This window comes from Girardinichthys multiradiatus, chromosome 12, assembly GCF_021462225.1.
Source record: "Girardinichthys multiradiatus isolate DD_20200921_A chromosome 12, DD_fGirMul_XY1, whole genome shotgun sequence".
Lineage (NCBI taxonomy): Eukaryota > Metazoa > Chordata > Actinopteri > Cyprinodontiformes > Goodeidae > Girardinichthys > Girardinichthys multiradiatus.
The window spans coordinates 17,508,314-17,523,024 of record NC_061805.1 but is presented as its reverse complement, the minus strand read 5'-3'; the positions used below and the strand labels follow the sequence as shown (position 1 = coordinate 17,523,024).

Genomic DNA, 14,711 nt, shown 5'->3' with positions numbered 1-14,711 from the left:
AAATGCCGGTTTCACAATTCACTGTTTGAGCATCTTATTTTTTTTTTTATTAAATATGGTGTTTCTCTTATCTTAACTATTTAACAGGGTGAACTGCATACTTTTTGGAATAAATGCCTATGTTTTAACAGCCTTTGTGCTTTAAAAATTAGATATAATGACAGTACTTCCTTGATGATCAGATTTCTAAAGTATGATTCAGTCAGATTTAAAAATGTGCATGTGTTTTTTCTCATTTAAATAATTTTTTTTATTTAAAACAAGTATTGTTTTAACACAAACATTGTTCCTCTTTTTATTTCGAGGCCATTTTGAAGCAGAATGGGCAAAACACTGGCAGTTAAATAACTAAACTTGAAGGTTTCAGTTTACATATGCACTAACACAGAGATATGTTAAGGATTTTAAATGACAGCTCCATCTTTAGAGGTCCATTTGTTACATTGCATATGCAGCTGCCATGCAAAGATGAGGACACATTTATTTTGTGGTAATGAAACAACTCCTGCATGTTTCTATGGATGACTCACTCTGCTTTGTTGAAGTCCTTCCCTTAAGAGTAAATCTGCTTTCTGCTGTGCAATGCATCAGTAAAAGCAATGTGACAATGAGAAAGAAATAGCACAGGAATTCATTTTGCTGCTGTATTAAAATAAAAATCTTTTGCACAGCAAACATGGTGTTTTGCAGTATTTTCCTGCTGGTTAAGTGACTATTGATTGTAGCCTAAAACACATTTCAGTAGGAGGTATAGATGAATATGTATAATATTTTGTTCTCTACAGCAACGAATGTACAATTTTCATGAAACCAAATAAAAAAATTGAATAAAATCTAAATCTTCTTTAAAAGTATTTATTGTATATAGCATTGCAGATTTTTTTCTGTTGGAGAGGACTGGCAACACCCATCTGAAATGCACCAATGTTTTAAAGTTAGGAAAGGTCAAAGGGGAAATTTACTCTGGGATTCTGAGGCACTTATAGTATTTAACCAGCGGATGGCTGAAACAAGACATTGGGAGCTGCAGGAACCACCACAGTCCTTGTTTACAGGCAAACACCAGCTGCTTATCTTACGAGCAGACTTATACCCAGGATTCAAATGGAGAAGATCCCAGAGCAGATCCCAAACAAGACAAGAAGGCTTTGTAAATCTGTCTCCCAACCCTCAGTAATTATTTGCATATTCACCACTCAGGCTGCATCTCTTTTCTGCAGCAAATCTAAATCCACCATATGAAAGGTTTCATATCTCATTGTGGATCTTTCATTCACCACACTTGATTGTTGGTCCAGCTATAAAAGGCTCTTCGGGCCATAGTGGACTGACTGAAAGGTGAACAAGGTCATGCAGCTCCTGTTTCATAATCCATTCATAAATAAAGTTGGACAAAGGACTACAAGTTTGGTTCAGTAGCTGATATACATCATATCATTTGATGTTGCTTTCTGGAAGGAAGTGACTGGGTTGGACTCTCACTATTAATGTAATTGAGTGTTACCTCATTGTACTATAGGCCTTATGGCAGTCCCAGAGGATGGGGGCTGTAGCAGGGGGCCGGCATCTGTTCAAACAAGCGGGGTAAAAAATGCTGAAGAAAATCATCAGGGGGGAAGGATAACAGTCAAGTAATGCAGCAACATTGTTCCTGCCAGAAGAAAGGAGGAACTGGGTGGGTGAAGAGGGGTAAAACAGTTCAACCTTTGTAATGGTCTCTTTTTATGTTTGGTCAGCAGAGTGACACTGATGTCTTTCTCTTTTTTGCTGCTGAAGAAGAGGTTTGAAAGTCTTCTGCAAGAACAGATTTGAGATATGTTTTATGCAAAATACCTACAATTAATGTACTACTGTTGTGGTATGACTAAGACAACTACTTACATGCATCCCAAAATAAAACTTTTATTTAGAAAGTAAAACTCTTCAAGCCAGTGGCCTCCACAAATCATTCATTGTGTTCAGGTATACCCCCCCCCCCCCCCCCCCCCCCCCCCCCCCCCCCCCCGATAATTCTTCTGTATTGCAGTTTTCAGGGCAAAACAAAAAGTGTCTGAAGAGCAAGTACATTTGTTAGGACAGAGATCCCCAGTCATGAGGTGTGGGACAGAAAATGAATGAATTGTTCATACATTCTGCAAAACAACTTCTCAGAGTCATCTGGGGTTGGCTTCAAATTCTTCTCCAGGAAGAATTTGGGCCACCCGTCTCACACGCTCAGTCACTAAAACAAGTTCAAGTCATAAACACCGGGTCATTATCACGCGGCAAAGGGAGAACCGCAGAAAATCCTGTTTGGTGTTTGATGGGTGGATTCACGGTGAACTCTGTATGGACAAGCATCTTTTACCTAGGGAAGTTCACATAACGCACCTGGAAGGCAAACATTGATTCAAGTCTTTCAGACCGACGTGTACATTGAATTGTGTTTCAGTGTATTCATTTGTCCACTACTGTACAAATATTACTGCCCATGCCCAGACATGCGAAGCTGCCTGAGGCTATACCTTCATGTGATAAACAGGAATGTTTGAACCAAAGCAGCAGCCTGTAGAAAGAACAGTGAATCCTAACATGTCTGTGGAAACAACGGCAAGGCTTTTTGGCACCAGACGTTTAGATGTTTGACATGTAGGTATACAACGATAAGAAATTTATTTAAACAAATTCTTATATGCCTCTGTACAAGCTTAGAAAACATTTGCATGCATCTAAGAAAAAGGCAGATATCTGTTGTTATTGTTTGGGTATTCTGACCTTTAAGGTCCCTTGTACAATAACGGAAATATAGCAAAACAGATATTTTCTGCTAAGTTTGCACTCCTCGTTGACATGGAAACAGTTTCTCATGAGAAAAATAGAGCTTATTACAAATCTGTGGTGTATCCCTGCAGACTGAATATGTGGAAATTCTTAAACAAGTATGAAGCTGTTTTATTTTTTCCTACATCTGTCTTGTGATCACTCTGTTTCTTCACTTTAGACTTCAAATATTAGCTGGTAAAGCTAATGGCTGACAGGAAAAAGTAAAGAAACAAAACCTCAGCATAGCATTGCTTTAAACATGCTAGGGATCTTCGTTTTCTAATTATGTCATTTATCTTCGCATAAACTGCTAGTTTGGCAAACAGCGTTTTTGAATCCCAGAGACTGTATTTAAAAGCCTTTCAGTTCCCTCACTTCTTCACTCTTCTGTTCATCTTCCTCCATCCTGTTTATCTATGAGTTCCTTCATCATTGTTTGCTCTTCTACTCATTTGTTCCATGGTTTTGTAAGTCTTCATTTAAATAAGTCATCACTCCATCAGCACGAGGCTGCTGTCTTCCTGTCTAGGTTTGAGTTAATCTCCTCAGCTTATGACACTAAGGGCATTTGTGTTTGCTGGTACTGTGTTTTTGGTTCTGTATTTGTTTATGTTTAATCAGATTTTTTGATGTTTTTGAGTTCCTGTTTCTGGTGTTTTATTTCCACGGTTCTGTTCTGTTGACTGTGTTGTTTTATTGTATTTTTAGATCTGTTGTTCTCCCCGTGTTCTGGTTCCCTGGGTGTGTTTTACAGTTTGTTTCTTCATCTAGCTCCTCCATGTCTTCATTTGTTTCTGTCTGCTTCACCTGCTCCCTCTGTCTCCCTGTCTCACCTGTTCCCTGTTTTCCTGATCATCTGCCCTATTGTTTCATGTTCACCTTCGTCCCTATTTAGGTCTGTCTTGCCCTTTGTTCCACGCGGTGTCGTTATGTCTTTTTGTCGTGTCCTTTAGATACTCGTCCTGGTCCAGATCTTGTTGGGTTCTGTTTTGGAGGATATCTGTACCCCCTGCTCCTCACCTGTTTGGGGTTGATTCACACCTTTTGCACTAAAGTTACTTAATCTCTGTGACACAGAACATGGCTCTGTAAATTGTATGATGGATAGACCCTCCCTTTGCTTTTAACTCAAAGATGAAGCAGACTTGTAGAGGTACATAATTATCTTCCGATGTTCCATCAGGTCCCCAAAGTTTTTCCATGATGTCACACAAGGAAGCAGTGTGTTTGTGGTGTTGCCTTATAATACATCCACAGGGGTGCCTCTATTTAACTTAAACATTGTGAATGAACCTATCAGGAGCTTCCAAACCCATGACACCATCACATGGGCTTTACAAATAGTTTAAAAGCATATAGTGATTTTAGTCTGATTAAGACTGTGAACTTTTGTTTTATTAACATTTTCATGGCCGAGAACCACGGCCTCAGACTTAGAGGAGCAGACTCTGATGCACTCAGCAGCGAACCGCTTCAGTGTGCGCTGGAGGTCATGACCTGAAGAAGCCAACAGAACCACACCATCTGTGAAAAACAAAGATAAGATCCTGAGGTTTCCAAACCAGACACCCTCCTCTCCACCCTCCTCTCAATGGCCACGCCTTGAGATCTTGTCCGTTAACATATCGGTCACCTGGAGCAGTCCTGCTGGAGTCCAACCCACCCTTGGAACTTAAACTAATATTTCATTTTGTGATCTTAATAAGAAAAATTCAGTGTTCAGTGTGTCTTAACATGGTATCAAGTGTAGATTAAGACAAGAAAAACAATGAATTTCAGCAATTGTAGCATCAGGCTGCAGCATAAAATTGAAACCACTATATTAGATGTACAATATACCAAACAAGAGGTTCATGTGTCTGACAATAGGAAAAGAACTTTGTGACCCAATAAAAATATGAAAATATTGAATTAGCATCAATTTACATTAAAAAGCTGCTTTTGTGACACATCTTTACAGTTGAAAAGAATTTAATTAATGCTTTACTTAAAAGTTTCTGGTAATCAGATACGATCAGATACGTGTGGTAATCAATCAAAGTAAAATAATTTCTTAAATATGAAGTTAGGAGGAGAACTAATTGTTACATGACAGCTACAGTCCTTCATCTACGGGTTACAGAAATGTTCAAACTAACACAGTCTCCACCTTTCACATTCTTCCCCCCTCCTTATCGCCAGCTCACTCCTTACATCTGCTCTGAAGAAACAACCTTAACTCTTTGTCAAGCATGCTCTGCACGTAGGGCCGTGCCAGGCTCGCACCCCAGTGCAGCCTGGCACCAAGCATTGAGTCACATAACTCGCGCCCCAGAAGCGCTCTTTGTGAAGGCACAGTGCTGATATACAGGCATAGTTGTGGGAGTGGAGACTGGTGAGGAGGGGAAGACCTTTTCACTAGAGGTGATTAATACAAGCTGAGCCATTAACAGAGAGGGTGAAGAGGACACTAAACAAAATTTATTTCTATCTGAATCCATTCTTTGTCCTCCAGAGAAAGAAACACAGTGACTGAAACATTGTGCTGGAGCAGACAAAAGGTTTAACGCAATATGATATCTCTGAAGTAGAGCATGAGACAAAGGCGAACACCTTGCACCTTTAAAATACCTTGTGAGTGAAAAAATACTGATGCACATGCAACTTTTAACTCCTGTTTTAGCCTAATTCAAACATTTATCATCTCCATACCATTATGACACCTTTGACAAATGCATTATCCAATGTCATCCAGAATAACAACCCATTAAAGAGTGTCTCTGTCAAAGAACATCTTGCATATTTATTTCAGAAAGCCATGCTATGACTTTGAAGTTTATTTACCCCAACAGCAGTTAAGTGATTGACCATAGCACCATAGCCATAGCACTCCTTTGTCTGCCTAGGTGTGGTCTGTTTCCCACCATTGAGCCAATGTGCTCCGTATGTGGAGACAGCGGGTCATTGTTCCCTCCAGGAGCAACAAAGTGTTAATTTAAGAAGTCAAGGAGGCACCGCTGTCACACCACATTAAAAAAAGCACCAAAGAATCTCAATGACCTCTGCAACATTTTCCACAAACATCTTAAAAACAGTTTTTTTTATTAAACTTTTGTGTGTGGGTTGACCCTACTTAGCCCTGCTGACCCCAGGTTCAGAGCAGAGTTATTCAACAATGTCTACATTGTAGACTCCCCGTAAAATGATAAATCCAGCCCACATTTTGTTTCTCTCAAAGGGTTAAAAGTGCGCAAGATGCATTCTGATTCTTCATTAACTGTTTTTGAAAGATCTGCACAAAAAAAGAGTTCATTTAAAAAGCAAAAACTTGAGGTTATCTTTACAGCCAGTTGAAGCACAAGAGTTGCTGTTATAATTAATAATATATTAGATTATGTTAAATGACTGTGGACTGCAAGGTGGGCAGTTGGTAGCACTGTTGCCTTGTGGCAAGAAGGTAATGGGTGTGAATCCCTGCCTGGGCTATTTCTGCATGGAGTTTGCATGTTCTCCCCATGCATGTGTGGGTTCCCTGCGGGTACTTTGGCTCCCTGCTGCAGTCAAAAAACATTACAGTATGGTTAACTGGTCTCTCTAAACAGACCTTAGGTATTAGTGTGTTCATGTATGGTGTTTGTACTGTGTGTCGCTGTGTTGCCCTGTGGCAGACTGGCGACCTGTCCAGGATTTACCCCACCACTTACCCAATGACTGCTGAAAGCAGCAGCCCCCCCGTGACCCTGCATGAATAGGTGTGTTTAGACGATGGATGGATGGATGGATGGATGGATGGATGGATGGATGGATGGATGGATGGATGGATGGATGGATGGATGGATGAATGGATGGATATGGCATGTATGCATACATATTATGACTTCTTTTAGGAAATGACTGAACTAATGTTTTACCCATTTTATATTCTGATCTAATTGTGTTCAGGATTCAACAATTAACCTAACAGAAATGAATTTGGACAGTGGGATAAAACTGGAGTACTTGGAAAAAACCGTACCTGTGAACAAGAAGAACCCAGAAACTCCACAACCAAATTAATACCACAAATAGTGTGTGTGATTCATGTAAGCGGTTCATATTATTAATGGATGTCTGATTTTGCACATAAAATATAAGTAGGTGTTCGCCTTATTTAGGAACACCTCCAACTCACATTTTAAATTCTTCTCACAAGATGACATGAGTTTTGACAGTGCAGCCAGGAGAATAACACATAAAAGGGCTTATTTATATTTACTTTCACTATAAATAGAGGTGTCTCAAGGGAGGAGTCGGGTACTCCCACATGTGTGCTCAATTTAATGTTGAATAGAGGGTACAAAAAACTGTGCTTGAATCCATGCATATACACTCTTTTATACATTTGCATTGTTTTGTGCTTATGTAGTTTTGTTGATTTTAGTAGATCTTAGTAGAAAATTCATGCAAGTCTTTGGACATGAGGACACAGAACTGGCTAATACATTCTAAAACTTAGTGGGAAAACATCTGTAAAACTAAAATTAAACCTGGGGCCACATTTCCAGAAGGTACGTTTGACACAAAAGGATCAGTGATCCTTACTTGCCCGTAGTGAAAAATTGTGGAGGCAGCATCATTATCTGGGGTTACTTTTCTTTAGATATAACTGGGGGTTTTGGTGTATGCAAATAAAAATGGGACCAGGGAGAAATATTACTAACTGGTAATGAGAGATGTTGATAAATTCCTACCAAAGAAGAGTGAATGGTGAAACTGAATCAAAAAGTGTGTTAGTTGTAACAAAGTTATTGCAAATTTATTTTTTCCCTCTCACAAATTAATTTGCCTTTCTGTTTAATTGCATAGGATAAATGTCACATTATATGTTATAAAACATTTTGATTATTTGTTTTTTATCTCTAGTCGGAATATGGCAATTTGAATGAACTGTAAGACTTCTGATACAATGTTATTTGGACCAGGGCATCTTGCAGTCAACCATGAACTCCCACTGCATACCAAAATATTCTAGTCAAATAAGAGGCCATCTGTCCGACAGCTGGCGTTTGACCCAAACTGTGTCATCAGCAAGATAATGATCCCAAATCTACAACAGAATGCTTGAAAAATAAATGAATCAATGTGTTGAAATGACCCAGTTAAAGTCCAGACCTCAACCTGGCTGAAATACTCTAACAGGACCTTAGACAGTTGTGGATGAAAGAATGGGTAGAAAACCGAAAAAACAGAAGCAACATTAACAGGACGAATGGGCCCAATGTCATCAACAAAGATGTGAGAGAACGTTGTACTTCAAGTTACTGTGGCTAAAGATGGTTCGACAAGCTATTAAAGAATGCTGTAGTATTTACAAGCTGCTTTTCCAGTGTGACTTAATTTTTGTTTAATATCTTGTTGTCTGTTTTTGCACACTTGAGATTAGCTCTAAGTGCTTAAAGTTAGTTTTATTATGTCCTGATACAGTGGGATGCAAGTGGCTGTCGTTTCTTTTACCAGGACAGTATACATGCGAAACCCAAGAAAAAGGTCCATCACAGAGCAAACCTTTACAAGGATAAAATAAGTCCTGCATATGACACGACACATACATTAAAAAGATTGTGATATTTGATCAAGAATGACAATAACCTGTTTTATTTTAGTTTCAACAAAACTATAGAGGGATGTCCCAAAGCAAAGCAGGAATCCTGAAAAGCAGAGGGGGACCTTGTCGTGCCGTATTTGTATTGTCCTCTGTACGGAGAAGTGCGTTTGGCAAGACTGCACATCCTTCTCTGGGTATTCTTTTCTATGGCTCAACATCCTAAACATTGTTATAAATATCAGTAAAGTCATTTTAGCTGGAAAGTCATCCTCTGACCAAAGTCTCTGATTTTACTGTAAACAAAAACATTTCCTGTGTATCTCAGTTTCCTCCTATTGTCCTTGTGCCGTTGATGGGAAGTCTCTGGGGGAAAATTAATGTGGTTCTGTTCTTTTTTATTTATTTTTGTATTTTTTATTTATTCTATACTGTGTGGCTGAAATAAATAAGCATTCAATCAAACAAACATTCAAACAGGATTTTGTATTCCTTCTAATACATTTCTGAACAAGACAAAAATCTGTTCATATTAAACTGGGACTTGTTTTTGGTATGTTTACTTTTATAAAACTTTCACAAAATGTGCCAACACTTTTTCTATGTGCTAATCACATTAGGCACCCTTCAATGCAATGACTTAAGGTTTGCATGTCAACAGCAAAGTAGATCCTAATGCTTACTCCCAGACTTTCTTTTCCAAAGGGGCTGAACTTGTTAAAGCCAGGCCATATTGGTGCAGCCACTTAGAGAGCAGTTTTACAGACAATGATTAATGACATGCGTGTTATGTTTCAATATTTGTATGCCAGGATGCTTGAGAAGGAAATCCTTGTAAAGAGGAAAGAAATGTGGGGAATGGAAAAGTAAGAGTATACAAAGGTTCCTTGCCCGGAATCAGACAAAACATTATCCCTTAGTTCCAAAAAAAAGATTACAGTAAACATTCTCCACTCACTCCAACCAAGATATTCATCAGAAGACTCGTCAGCTGAAATTATAGATTGCACTTTCTCAAAAAGTTTATTTAATGTACTTGAATGAAATAGGAGGCCTAAGCACTAACCGAAAGGTTGAAATGACGACAGATAAAGTAAACATGCAACAGAAACTGAAGATTCAGGTCATCAGCAGACCAGAAAGGGTATGACACAATGACCTGACAGCTTGTTTTTCAACCAGTTTGACTGAGCTGTGAGGGAAAATTATGTTTAAATCTTTACTTAATGGGAGAAAAGCCATGAACATATTTTATTAGAAATCAAAAGCTGGAAAATGTTCCAGATGTGCAATGGCCAGCAGTTTTATAGATCAGTGCTGCAAAATCTGAAACACGTGGCGAGCAATTATTTTAAGTCCCCTTTACAGTGCAGCCAAGTGCTTTCAGAAGACACATGTTTAGTAAATAGTCCCACTGTGTGTAATTTAATCTCAGCTGTTCTGTTAAGAAGTTCAGAAAAATTTAACTTTTTACATGCAAAATCATATGAATGGCAGAAAAGTAACACAAGAGATCATCCTGAACACGTGAACCCCATGTTCCAACTCGGTGGTGGGGGCATCATGCTGCGGGGATATTTTAGTAGAGACAGCGAAGCTGGTCAGTGTTGTCAGTGTTGGGAAGATGGATGGAGCAAATACAGGTTAATCCTGAGAGAAAACATTTTAGAGGCTGCAAAAGGCTTGATACTAGGGTAGAGATTCACCATCAGGCAGAACAACCACCCTTAATGGGCAGGGCTATAATGAGAGGGTTTATATTAATGCATATTTGTTTGATAGAATGGCCCAAAATTTTTGTTTGTTTGTTTTTAGGAATTACCCCCTCTAGATCTGCAAATTAGGTAGAGACACCCTAAAACATCTGCTTCTGTAATTGCAGCAAAGGGTTGAACTGCAAAATATTGAATTGGGGGGTTAAGACAAATGCACAGCACACCTTTCTAATTTTTCTTATTTTCTATTCCATTTCACAATTTTGCACTAGTTTATATTAGTCTAGCACGTAAAATCCCATTTAAAATTGTGGTTGTATTGTGACAAAATATGACAATGTTGAAGGAGCATGAATCCTTTTGTATGGCACCGTATGGCCCCAGCAGTGTGTTCTACTTACTTTTAGTTTATTAGATAACAAAAGTCACTTTGGTTACATCCCCAAAAGGTGGATGTTTGTTTTGTTACTTATTAACACTCATCCAACACTCTTTGGTGACATACCTTCACGTACTACAGAGCACAATATTAATATTGGGAATGCAGTGCTTATAAAGCAACATGCTCATTGTGTGAATATACAAAAAGAGAAGTGATGAAAACGGAAGTAACCTATCTTCTTGAGCATGGGTTGGCTATACCGAACTATAGTCCATGGAGTTCTCCATGTCTGGTTATACCAAAATCAGATGGAACGCCTTGCTTCTGCACTGATTTCCATAAGTTAAATGCAGTAACGATGCCCAGTGCCCCCTATTGAAGACTGTGTGGAAAGGGTTGGATATGCTTATTTGAGTAAACTGGACCTTCAGAAAGGTCACTGAACAAAGGTCACCTTTAACAAAAAAAGCATCTGAAATCTCAGTTTTCATAACGGTGGATAATTTTTTTACAATATACAGTAATGGCATTTGGAATGAGAAACGTGGAAAACGTGGAAAACTGTAAGGTTTATCTTGACGATGTGGTCTATTCTTGAATTCTTCGAATTATTGTTCTAACTGGTCCTAGCATGTAAGGCATTGTGTTTAAGCGACTAGCTGATGCTTCTTTGACCCTCAATTTGGCTATATCTGAGTTTGGAATGGGAGTTGGACAAGGCCAGGTCCCATTGGTGAAAAGGTAAATGACATAGTCAACTTTCCTGTGCTCCCAGCACGTTGTGAGCTACACAGATTAGTGGGTATGGTCAGTTGTTACAGGTGTTTTTGTAGGAATTTTGCTGAAGTAGTAACACTGCTGACTAACCTGTGCAGCCTGAAGTTACCCTTTACTTCAAGTGCTGAATACCAATATCCTTTTGACTATGCAAAAGGTCTTTTGACAAATTCACCTTTTCTTGTTGCTCCAGACTTCTCTAAGCCCTTCAAGCTTGAAATTGATGCCAGTGAGGTGGGGACTGGAGCTGTTCTTCTTCAAGATGATAGACAAGGAACCATCCTGTTTACTGTCTATGAAAGACAGTATTCAACTATTGAAAAGGAGACGACTCTGACCATGCTCCTCTTCAACAATTGGATGTGTACGTGGGCTCTACTTTAAAACCAGTAGAGGTCTTTACTGACCACAACCATGTGTTCCTCTCACGTATGCACAACAGCAATTAACGACTTATGACGTGGGCTCTAATTTCTCCAAACTATAATATTGAAATCAAGCACAAAGAAGGATGTGAAGACATTTTGGCTGCCTTCTCAAGAACGTGATTGTGAATGGTTAACAAAATTAACTGTTTGTTCTACTGGGTGGGGTTGTATTACATCCCCAAAAGGTGGATGTTTGTTTTGTTTTTGTAAGGGAAGTAATTCCTTGTGTTTTGTTCTAGGTTCCGCCTCCTCCTTTGAGATTGGATGATGCTACCAGGGTTTTAAGCCCATCAGCAATTAGCAGTGCGTTATTTAATGTCTGTGAACCTGCACTTCTGGGCCTTTTAGCCATTTGACTCCCATATACCCATTTATTGTTTATGTAAGCCTGAATGCCTTTTTGTACTGTTTCCCTGATGTAAAATTTTGGTCAGACTGTCTTTGTAGGGGAGAGCTGCCTTTTGTTTAATCTCGGTTTTCTCCTGTTTATGTGCTTGTTAGGCGAGTCACTTTGTAGATTTGTATAATTGTTTTTGTTAAGTCAGGTAGGGTTAATTTTGATTTCCCTGAGGGTTGTTTTGTTTGTTGTGTTGGCATGAGCTCTCCCTGAAGCTAAATATCAGTCTTTATGGAAGAAAGTTAAAATATGGCAGAAAAAAAAAACCTTAAAGGCCATCTTGTCTTCACATTCACTATCTAAAATAATGTTAGTCCTTTTTAATCCCCTAAACCAGCCAGGGGACATACCAGTGCCACTAATAAGAGACATTTTGCACCACTTCCTGTCTTTGTCACAGACCAAAAAAGAAGAAAATTAGCTTTAAAAACACCTTTTCACTTTTATTGCTACCTTTGATTAAACAACAGAATCTTAAATGTTCTTATCCATACAAGACAGACTCCTGTCATCTGCAGAAATACTCAGATGATTCTGCAATCGTAGGGTGTATCAGAGATGGACAAGAAGCTGAGTACAGGGAGCTGGTTGTCCACTTTGTGGCATGGTGGAGAATCAATCATCTCATCTTGAATGTGAATACAACAAAGGAGATGATTGTAGATTTTAAGAGAAACAGGAGTAGGTCAAACACTATTTCTATCATGGGAAAAGAAGTGGTGGTGGTTAAGGAGTACAATTACCTTGGTGTTCACCTGGACAACAGACTAGAGTGGAGATGCAACTGTGAAGCCATCTACAAGAAGGGACAGCGCAGACTGTACTTATTGAGGAAGTTTAGGACCTTCGGTGTTTGCAGCAAGATGCTGCATATTTTCTATAAGTCTGTTATGGAGAGTGTGATCTCTTCTGCCATCATCTGCTGGGGAAGCAGCATCAGAGCCAGGGACTTAAAAAAGCTCAACAAGCTGATAAAGAAGGCTGGCTCTGTTCTGGGGACTCCTCTGGAACCTCTGGAGATCATTGTGGAAAGATGGATTCTTCATAAAATGAAGAACATTATGGAGAACCCTGAGCATCCTCTTCATCAGACTGTTGTACAACAACAGTGTCTTCAGTCAGAGGCTTCTTCAGATCTGCTGTAAGACGGACCACTACAAGAAATCCTTCCTGACCACAGCCATCAGCATCTACAACAGCTCTTTGAAGAAACCTGTATAATATGAGCTACAACAACATTTAATTTCCCTTTGGATTAATAAAGTACTTTTGAATTTAATTGAATCCACAACTTACTGCAGAAAAAACACCTTTTGGAAGATCCTTTAAATGTCAGTATTTTCTGTCTACATTCAAGCTGGGCATGCTGTTGGTTGACAGAAGAAAAAAAGCAAATGCTTTACTAAGTAAGCTTGTAGCTATAAATAGGGGTGAACAAGAGGAAACAGTAGTCTCTCTGTCCCAGCAGTGCTTTACCCAGTGTCTGAGCAGCAGGAGAGTCCGGGGACTTTAACTGAGGCTAATTAACTAATTCATGGCCCCTGAAGGAAACACCATGTGATTACATCCAGTCAACAACAAACATGTTTCTGAGGAGCTGCAGTTGGTCTGAGTTCGCCCAGAGTCTTAGCAGCTTCTCGTATTAGAGGCCAACTTCATGAAGAGCAAAATAAACATCCATCCTGGTAAACTGCAAGTCAAGCAGGATGAAACATACGCCATAAAATTAGTTGTCACCTAACTAGGTATTTTATTTTAGCTACAAAAGATGTGAATAAAGTAATACATAGTGTCTATTATGTTGCATTTTGACATGCAATGTTTTTAGATATTCCACAGGTGTATCTTACTTTCTTTTTTCTTATAAAAAAAAAAGCATTTTATTTTATTGTTTTATGTTAACTTATTCTTCCTTTCCAATCCTACACCATGAAAATATTTGCTCACCCCATAAAGTATTCAGTTGTTTTAAAAGAAATTTTCACACATTGATGTCTAATCTAATTTATACCTGTGGCCTTACAGTATTTTCTTTTATGCAGATTCAGGTGTGGGAGCACACTCAGATGATTGGCTGCCTGGAGGCTGCTGAGGAACCTGATTGGACCTGCTGAATCACCAAGCCAATTGGTGGATGATGAGACCCACCTGCATCCTACAAAAGGCTCCTGGATTCATTGTTTTAGTGGGGCAGCTTTTGGAAGAGGTTTTGTACAGCTGACCCCTGCTTTGCTTTGTGTGGTTTGTTTGGAGATTGTTTTGGCAGCTGCACATTATTTTGGTATTGCTGACCCACCTTGCTCTGCTTACCAGTTTGGTTAAGTGCTTGTTTGTTTTCTAGTTCAATCTAGATTGTTGTATTTGAGAAGATTGGGCTGGATTTGTCATTTTCTGTCAGCCGTATTGTATGTTGGGACCCTGCTTCTTGTAATAAATCCCCTTAAATGTTCTCCTTTTACCTCTGGACTCATTTTTATGTTACCACCAGGGGTGAAAGTGAGCCGGTACGGTCCGGTACTGCATACCACTAAAAGATTCTGCGCCGGTACACAGTACCGGGAAGAGGGAAGAACAACTGTCTGCTATGAAGTCGTCATCCAGAACCAGTTACGGCTGCAAAAACTCACAAGCACATAAAGAAGATCCGCTA

General features: G+C 39.2%; 1 long non-coding RNA gene across 1 annotated transcript; it reads left to right on the top strand.

The window, feature by feature from the left end:
* The first annotated feature begins 2,559 nt into the window (after positions 1 to 2,559).
* On the top strand, positions 2,560 to 14,510 carry LOC124877174. Its single transcript, XR_007040459.1, has 2 exons — positions 2,560 to 2,628; positions 14,104 to 14,510. It is a non-coding gene; the product is annotated as an uncharacterized LOC124877174 (long non-coding RNA).
* The last annotated feature ends 201 nt before the right edge of the window (positions 14,511 to 14,711 follow it).